Genomic DNA, 8017 nt, shown 5'->3' with positions numbered 1-8017 from the left:
CTCGGTAATGCATCATCATAATGAGCTCAATGTGACCAAGTGTTTGGTCACAGGATCGTGCATTATGGTACGAGTAAAGTGACTTGTCGGTAACGAGATTGAACGAAGTATTGGGATACCGACGATCGAATCTCGGGCAAGTAACGTACCGATTGACAAAGGGAATTGTATACAGGATTACTTGAATCCTCGAAATCGTGGTTCATTCGATGAGATCATCGAGGAGTATGTGGGAGCCAACATGGGTATCCAGATCCCGTCGTTGGTTATTGGCCGGAGAGCTGTCTCGGTCATGTCTGTGTGATTCCCGAACCCCTAGGGTCTACACACTTAAGGTTCTGTGACGCTAGGGTTATAGAGACATTAGCATGCAGAAACTCGAAAGTTGTTCGGAGTCCCGGATGAGATCCCGGACGTCACGAGGAGTTCCAGAATGGTCCGGAGGTGAAGAATTGTATGTAGGAAGTCCAGTTTCGGCCACCGGGAAAGTTTCGGGGTTCACCGGTATTGTACTGGGACCACCGGAAGGGTCCCGGGGGTCCACCGGGTTGGGCCACCTATCCCGGAGGGCCACGTGGGCTGTAAGGGGAAGGGAACCAGCCCCTGGTGGGCTGGTGCCCCCACCCTTGGGCCTCCCCTACGCCTAGGATTGGAAACCCTAGGGGTGGGGGGGCTCCCCACTTGACTTGGGGGGCAAGTCCCCCCCCCTAGGCCGCCGCCCCCCTTGGAGATGGGATCTCCAGGGCCGACGCACCCCCCTAGGCCCCCTATATAAATAGGGGGGAGGGAGGGCAGCCGCACCCTAGTCCCTGGCGCCTCCCTCCCCCCCGTACCACCTCTCCCTCTCGCTGAGCTTGGCGAAGACCTACCGAGATCGCTGCTGCTTCCACCACCACGCCACCATGCTGCTGGATCTCCATCAACCTCTCCTTTCCCCTTGCTGGATCAAGAAGGAGGAGACGTCTTCCCCAATCGTCCGTTCAGCACTAGGATCATCGATGATTTGGATCACGACGAGTACGACTCCCTCAACCCCGTTCTCTTGAACGCTTCCGCTCGCGATCTACAAGGGTATGTAGATGCACTCCTCTCTCTCGTTGCTAGATGAACTCCATAGATTGATCTTGGTGAAGCGTAGAAATTTTCTATTTTCGGCAATGTTCCCGAACACGCTATTTAAAGTGAATGCAACTGTCTCTGATGCATAACCCCAAAACGATAGTTGTAAATCGATAATAGACATCATAGGTTGCACAATATCCAATAAAGTGTGGTTACGACGTTTGACACACCATAACGTTGTGGTGTTCCAGGTGGTGTGAACTATGAAACTATTCCATATTGTTTTATATGAAGGCCAAACTCGTAACTCAAATATTCTCCTCCACGATCAGATCGTAGAAACTTTATTTTCAAATGTTTCAGACTTGTGTTTTATTAAGTAGATATACTCATATCTGCTCAAATCATCTTGTGAAGGTCTGAAAATAATGATACCCGCCATGAGCATCAATACTCATTGGATCGCATACATCGGTATTTCCAATAAGTCAGTAGCTCGTTCCCTTGTTCCGGAGAACAGCGTTTTAGTCATTTTGCCCAAAAGGCACGGTTCGCAAGCATCAAATGACTCATAACCAAGTGATTCCAAAAATCCACCTTTATGGAGTTTCTTCATGCGCTTTACACCGATATGACCCAAACGGCAATGCCACAAATAAGTTGCACTATCATTATAAACTTTGCATCTTTTTGGCATCAATATTATGAATATGTGTATCACTACGATCGAGATCCAATAAACTATTTTCATTGGGTGTATGACCATCGAAGGTTTTATTCATGTAAACAGAACACCAATTATTCTCTGACTTTAAATGAATAATCGTATTGCAATAAACATGATCAAATCATATTTATGCTCAACGCAAACGTCAAATAACATTTATTTAGGTTTAACACTAATCCCGAAAGTATAGAGAGTGTGCAAGGATGATCATATCAATCTTGGAACTACTTCCAACACTGATCGTCACTTCACCATCAACTAGTCTCTGTTTATTATGTAACTCCTGTTTCGAGTTACTAATTTTTAGCAACCAAACAAGTATCAAATACTCAGGGGCTACTATAAACACTAGTAAGGTACACATCAATAACCTGTATATCAAATATACCCTTGTTCACTTTGCCATCCTTCTTATCCACCAAATATTCAGGACATCTCCGCTTCCAGTGACCATTTCCTTTGCAGTGTAAGCACTCAGTTTCAGGCTTTGGTCCAGTCTTTGGGATTCTTCGCGGGAGTGACAACTTGCTTGTCATTCTACTTGAAGTTCCCTTTCTTTCCCTTTGCCCTTTTCTTGAAACTAGTGGTCTTGTCAATCATCAACACTTGATGCTCTTTCTTGATTTCTACCTTCGTCGATTTCAACGTCATGAAGAGCTCGGGAATCGCTTTTGTCATCCCTTGCATTATAGTTCATCACGAAGTTCCAGTAACTTGGTGATGGTGACTAGATAACTCTGCCAATCACTATCTTATCTGGAAGATTAACTCCCACTTGATTCAAGCGATTGTAGTACTCAGACAATCTAAGTACTTGCTCACTAGTTTAGCAATTCTCCTCCATCTTTTAGGCGAAGTATTTGTCAAAGGTCTCATACCTCTTGACACGGGCATGAGTTTGAAATACCAATTTCATCTCTTGAAACATCTTATATGTTCCATGACATTTCAAAAATGTTTTTGTAGTCCTGGTTCTAAGCCATAAAGCATGGTGCACAAAACTATCTAGTAGTCATCATATTGAGCTAGCGAAACATTCATAATGTCTGCATCTGCTCCTGAAATAGGTCTGTCACCTAGCGGTGCATAAAGGACATAATTCTTCTGTGCAGCAATGAGGATAAACCTCAGATCACGGACCAAGTCCGCATCATTGCTACTAACATCTTTCAACATAGTTTTTCTCTAGGAACATATCAAAATAAACATAGGGAAGCAACAACCCGAGCTATTGATCTACAACATAATTTGCAAAATACTACCACGACTAAGTTCATGATAAATTTAAGTTCAATTAATCATATTACTAAAGAACTCCCACTTATACAGACATCTCTCTAGTCATCTAAGTGATCACGTGATCCAAATCAACTAAACCATGTACGATCATCACGTGAGATGGAGTAGTTTTCACTGGTGAACATCACTATATTGATTATATCTACTATATGATTCACATACGACCTTTCGGTCTCCGTGTTCTGAGGCCATATCTGTATATGCTAGGCTCGTCAAGTTTAACCTGAGTATTCTGCGTGTGCAAAACTGGCTTGCCCCCGTTGTAGATGGACATAGAGCTTATCACACCCGATCATCACGTGGTGTCTGGGCACGATGAACTTTGGCAACGGTGCATACGCAGGGAGAACACTTTTATCTTGAAACTTAGTGAGAGATCATCTTATAATGCTACCATCAATCAAAACAAAATAAGATGTATAAAAGATAAACATCATATGCAATCAAAAATATGTGACATGATATGGCCATCATCATCTTGTGCCTTTGATCTCCATCTCCAAAGTACTGTCATGATCTCCATCGTCACCGGCATGACACCATGATCTCCATCATCTTGATTTATATCAATGTGTCGTCACATGGTCGTCTCGCCAACTATTGCTCTTGCAACTATTGCTATTGCATAGCGATAAAGTAAAGCAATTATTTGGTGCTTGCATCTTATGCAATAAAGAGACAATCATAAGGTTTCTGCCAGTTGCTGATAACTTCAACAAAACATGATCATGTCATACAACAACTTATATCTCATCACATCTTGACCATATTACATCACAACATTCCCTGCAAAAACAAGTTAGACGTCCTCTACTTTGTTGATGCAAATTTTACGTGGCTGCTACGGGCTGAGCAAGAACCGTTCTTACTTACGCATCAAAACCACAACGATAGTTCGTCAAGTTAGTGATGTTTTAACCTTCTCAGGGACCGGGCGTAGCCACACTCGATTCAACTAAAGTTGGAGAAACTAACACCCGCTAGTCACCTGTGTGCAAAGCATGGCGGTAAAACCAGTCTCGCGTAAGCGTACGTGTAATGTCGGTCCGGGCCGCTTCATCCAACAATACCGCTGAAAAAAAGTATGACATGCTGGTAAGCAGTATGACTTGTATTGCCCACAACTCACTTGTGTTCTACTCGTGCATATAACATCAATGCATAAAACCTAGGCTCGGATGCCACTGTTGGGGAACGTAGTAATTTCAAAAAATTTCCTATGCACATGCAAGATCATGGTGATGCATAGCAACGAGAGGGGATAGTGTTGTCTACGTACCCTCGTAGACCAAAAGCAGAAGCATTAGCACAATGCGGTTGATGTAGTCGTACGTCACCATGATCTGACCGACCAAGTACCAAACGTACGGCACCTCCAAGCTCAGCACACGTTCAGCCCGATGACGTCCCTCGAACTCCGATCCAGCCGAGTGTTGAGGGAGAGTTTTGTCAGCATGACGGCGTGGTGATGATGTTGATGTTCTACTGACGCAGGGCTTCGCCTAAGCACCGCTACAGTATTGTTGAGGTGGACTATGGTAGAGGGGGGCACCGCACACGGCTAAGAGATCAATGATCAATTGTTGTGTCTGGGGTGCCCCCTGCCCTCGTATATAAAGGAGCAAGGGGGGCGATGCGGCCGGCCAAGAGAGGTGCGCCAGGAGGAGTCCTACTCCCACTGGGAGTAGGACTCCCTCCCTTCCTTGTTGGAGTACGAGAGGAGAGGGAATGAGAGAGAGGGGGAAAGGAAAGGGGGGGGGGGCGCCGCCCCCCTCCTTTTCCAATTTGGACTTAGGGGGGAGGGGTGCGCGGCTGCCCCTTGGCCGCCTCTCGTCTTCCACCACCTGGGCCCATCAGGCCCATTAACCTCCATGGGGGGGGGTCTGGTAACCCCCCGGTACTCCGGCATATATCTGATAACCCCCGGAACAATTCCGGTGTCCGAATATAGTCGTCCAATACATCAATCTTCATGTCTCGACCATTTCGAGACTCCTCGTCATGTCCGTGATCACATCCGGGACTCCGAACAACCTTCGGTACATCAAAACATATAAACACATAATATAACTGTTATCGTAACATTAAGCATGCGGACCCTACGGGTTCGAGAACTATGTAGACATGACCAAGACATGTTTCCGGTCAATAACCAATAGCAAAACCTGGATGCTCGTATTGGCTCCCACATATTCTACGAAGATCTTTATCGGTCAGACCGCATAACAACATACATTGTTCCCTTTGTCCTCGGTATGTTACTTGCCCGAGATTCGATCGTCGATATCTCAATACCTAGTTCAATCTCGTTACTGACAAGTCTCTTTACTCGTTCCGTAATACATCATCTCGCAACTAACTCATTAGTTGCAATGCTTGCAAGGCTTAAGTGATGTGCATTACCGAGAGGGCCCAGAGATACCTCTCCGACAATCGGAGTGACAAATCCTAATCTCGACATACGCCAACCCAACATGTACCTTCGGAGACACCTGTAGATCACCTTTATAATCACCCAGTTACGTTGTGATGTTTGGTAGCACACAAAGTGTTCCTCCAGTAAATGGGAGTTGCATAATCTCATAGTCATAGGAATATGTATAAGTAATGAAGAAAGCAATGGCAATATACTAAACGATCGGGCGCTATGCTAACGGAATGGGTCAAGGCAATCACATCATTCTCCTAATGATGTGATCCCGTTGATCAAATGACAACTCATGTCTATGGTTAGGTAACATAACCATCTTTGATTAACGAGCTGGTCAAGTAGAGGCATACTAGTGACACTCTGTTTGTTTATGTATTCACACATGTATCATGTTTCCAGTTAATACAATTCTAGCATGAATAATAAACATTTATCATGAAATAAGGAAATAAATAATAACTTTATTATTGCCTCTAGGGCATATTTCCTTCAGCCTCTACATCGACCAGTATCTACATACATGTTCGCGACCAGAATGACAATGCTACGTATGCTTCGACCAGGTGGGTCCCGACTATCAGGCACTTCCTTGCGTGCGAAGATGTAGTTGGTGGCTCCCAGCAGTCAGGGGGCGAATCATTTTTTTTGCCCGTAATATGGACACACTTCCTTGTGTGCGAAGATGTAGCTGGTAGGTCTCAGCAGTCGGGGAGAAATGTTTTTTCGCGAAGTATGGTGGCCCGTCCGGTGGGTCCCTGCTGTCAGATGGAGGAATCATTATTTTCCACGTAATAAGGAGGCACTTCCTTGCTATAGCCGTGGACCCAGCTGTCAGCCTCTCCATGTACAGTACTCTTTCGATGGAAGTCAGTCATTGACCACATTGACCATGCCGCGCCGAGAGCACAAAGGCGCTGGACAACGGCGAGGCCTAGGAAGGGGATGACATGGAGCCGGGGAAGACGTGGCAGTGGATGCCCACGCGGAGGAGTACTAGGGTTCACTGGTTCAGCTGCGGTGTGAGGCTATCATCGCCGCAGAATAACAGGGGGTGTGGGTGAGTAGAGGGATAGCCTGGCCAGCGGTGGGAGTAGTAGGGGGCGGTGAGACCTCCGCGGCATCACAGCCGGCAACAGTAGGTAGGAGCACGCGGCACGACCAGCGCTGGTTTGGGCGGCTGGAGCAAGAAGACCAGAGGTTGAAGAAGCACTACGGCCGTTGGATGAACATTGTACGGTCACTGGAGCTAGAATCATTCATATTGTCTAAGTTGACAAAGCCCTACGTTCCCGTCAACTTAGTAGGCCAACAAGTCAGCCTCCCACTATGCTGGGTCCCAGCTAGCAGGGGGAGTATTCAATTTTTTGTGTGTAATAAGGAGGCACTTCCTTGCGTGCGAAGATATAGCTGGTGGGTCCAACCTCTTAGCGGGGGGGGGGATGTTTTTTTCACGAAATACAGAGGCCCTTCCAGTGGGTCCCAGATGTCAGGTGGGGGAATCATTATTTTGCGCATAATAAGGAGGAATGTCCTTGGGTGCGGCCGTGGACCCAGCTGTCAGCCTCTCCATGTACAGTCCACGTCCGATGGATGTCGTTTGTTGACCATGTTGACCAGGTCGCGCCGAGAGCACCATGGTGGTGGACGACGGCGAGGCCTAGGAAGGAAACGACATGGAGTCGGGGAAGACTCGGCAGCAGTTTCCCAGGCAGTGGGGAGTACGAGGGTTTATTGGTCCGTCTGCCGTTGCCGAAAAATAACAGGAGGTGTGGGTGAGTAGAGGAATGGCCTGGCCAGCAATGGAGTAAAGTGGGGCGGTGCAGCCTGTGCGGTAGCACAGCCGGCCACGGGAGACGGGAGCAGGCAGTCCCACCGACGCTCGTTTGGGTGGCTGGAGCAAGAAGATCAGATATTTAAGAAGCAACACGGCCGTTGGATTAACATCCAATGGTCACTGCTGCTAGAATCGATTGTGGACTAAGTTGACAAAGCCTTTTGTACACGTCAACCTCGTAGACCCACAAGTTAGCCTCCAAATCTGTCCCAAACAGCATACAACCTGAAATTTCTAGCCAGATTCAAATTAATTATAAAACTAAATATACCTTAATTTAAATTCAATGAAATTTTACTCGCACAAAACAATGAAATTTAAAATATGAAAATCCAAAAGAAAAAAGTATTTTGGAACTAATTGCCTATTTGCTGTATTTTTTTCATTTTACAGGCCAATTATGATTACTTATAGCCCATTTCTTATTACTTATAGCCCATTTTCTGGGCAAAATACATCCCTCCTTGTCTTGAAAGATTTCTGGCCCAGCAGGGCGTAGAAAAGCAGGTAGGCCTACGTTGGTTATTCTGCAAAAAACAAAATAGCTGGCTAGCCATTTTCAGAATGGGAAAAAACAATCTGGGTTGGTCATGTGCTAAACATATGAAATAAAAGCCTGGGCTAGATGGGCCACAGCTCCTACAAAACCCAGTTGATACCCTTC

Source organism: Triticum dicoccoides, chromosome 1B, assembly GCF_002162155.2.
Source record: "Triticum dicoccoides isolate Atlit2015 ecotype Zavitan chromosome 1B, WEW_v2.0, whole genome shotgun sequence".
In the NCBI taxonomy this organism is placed as follows: domain Eukaryota; kingdom Viridiplantae; phylum Streptophyta; class Magnoliopsida; order Poales; family Poaceae; genus Triticum; species Triticum dicoccoides.
Note: the sequence above shows the minus strand (reverse complement) of the source record.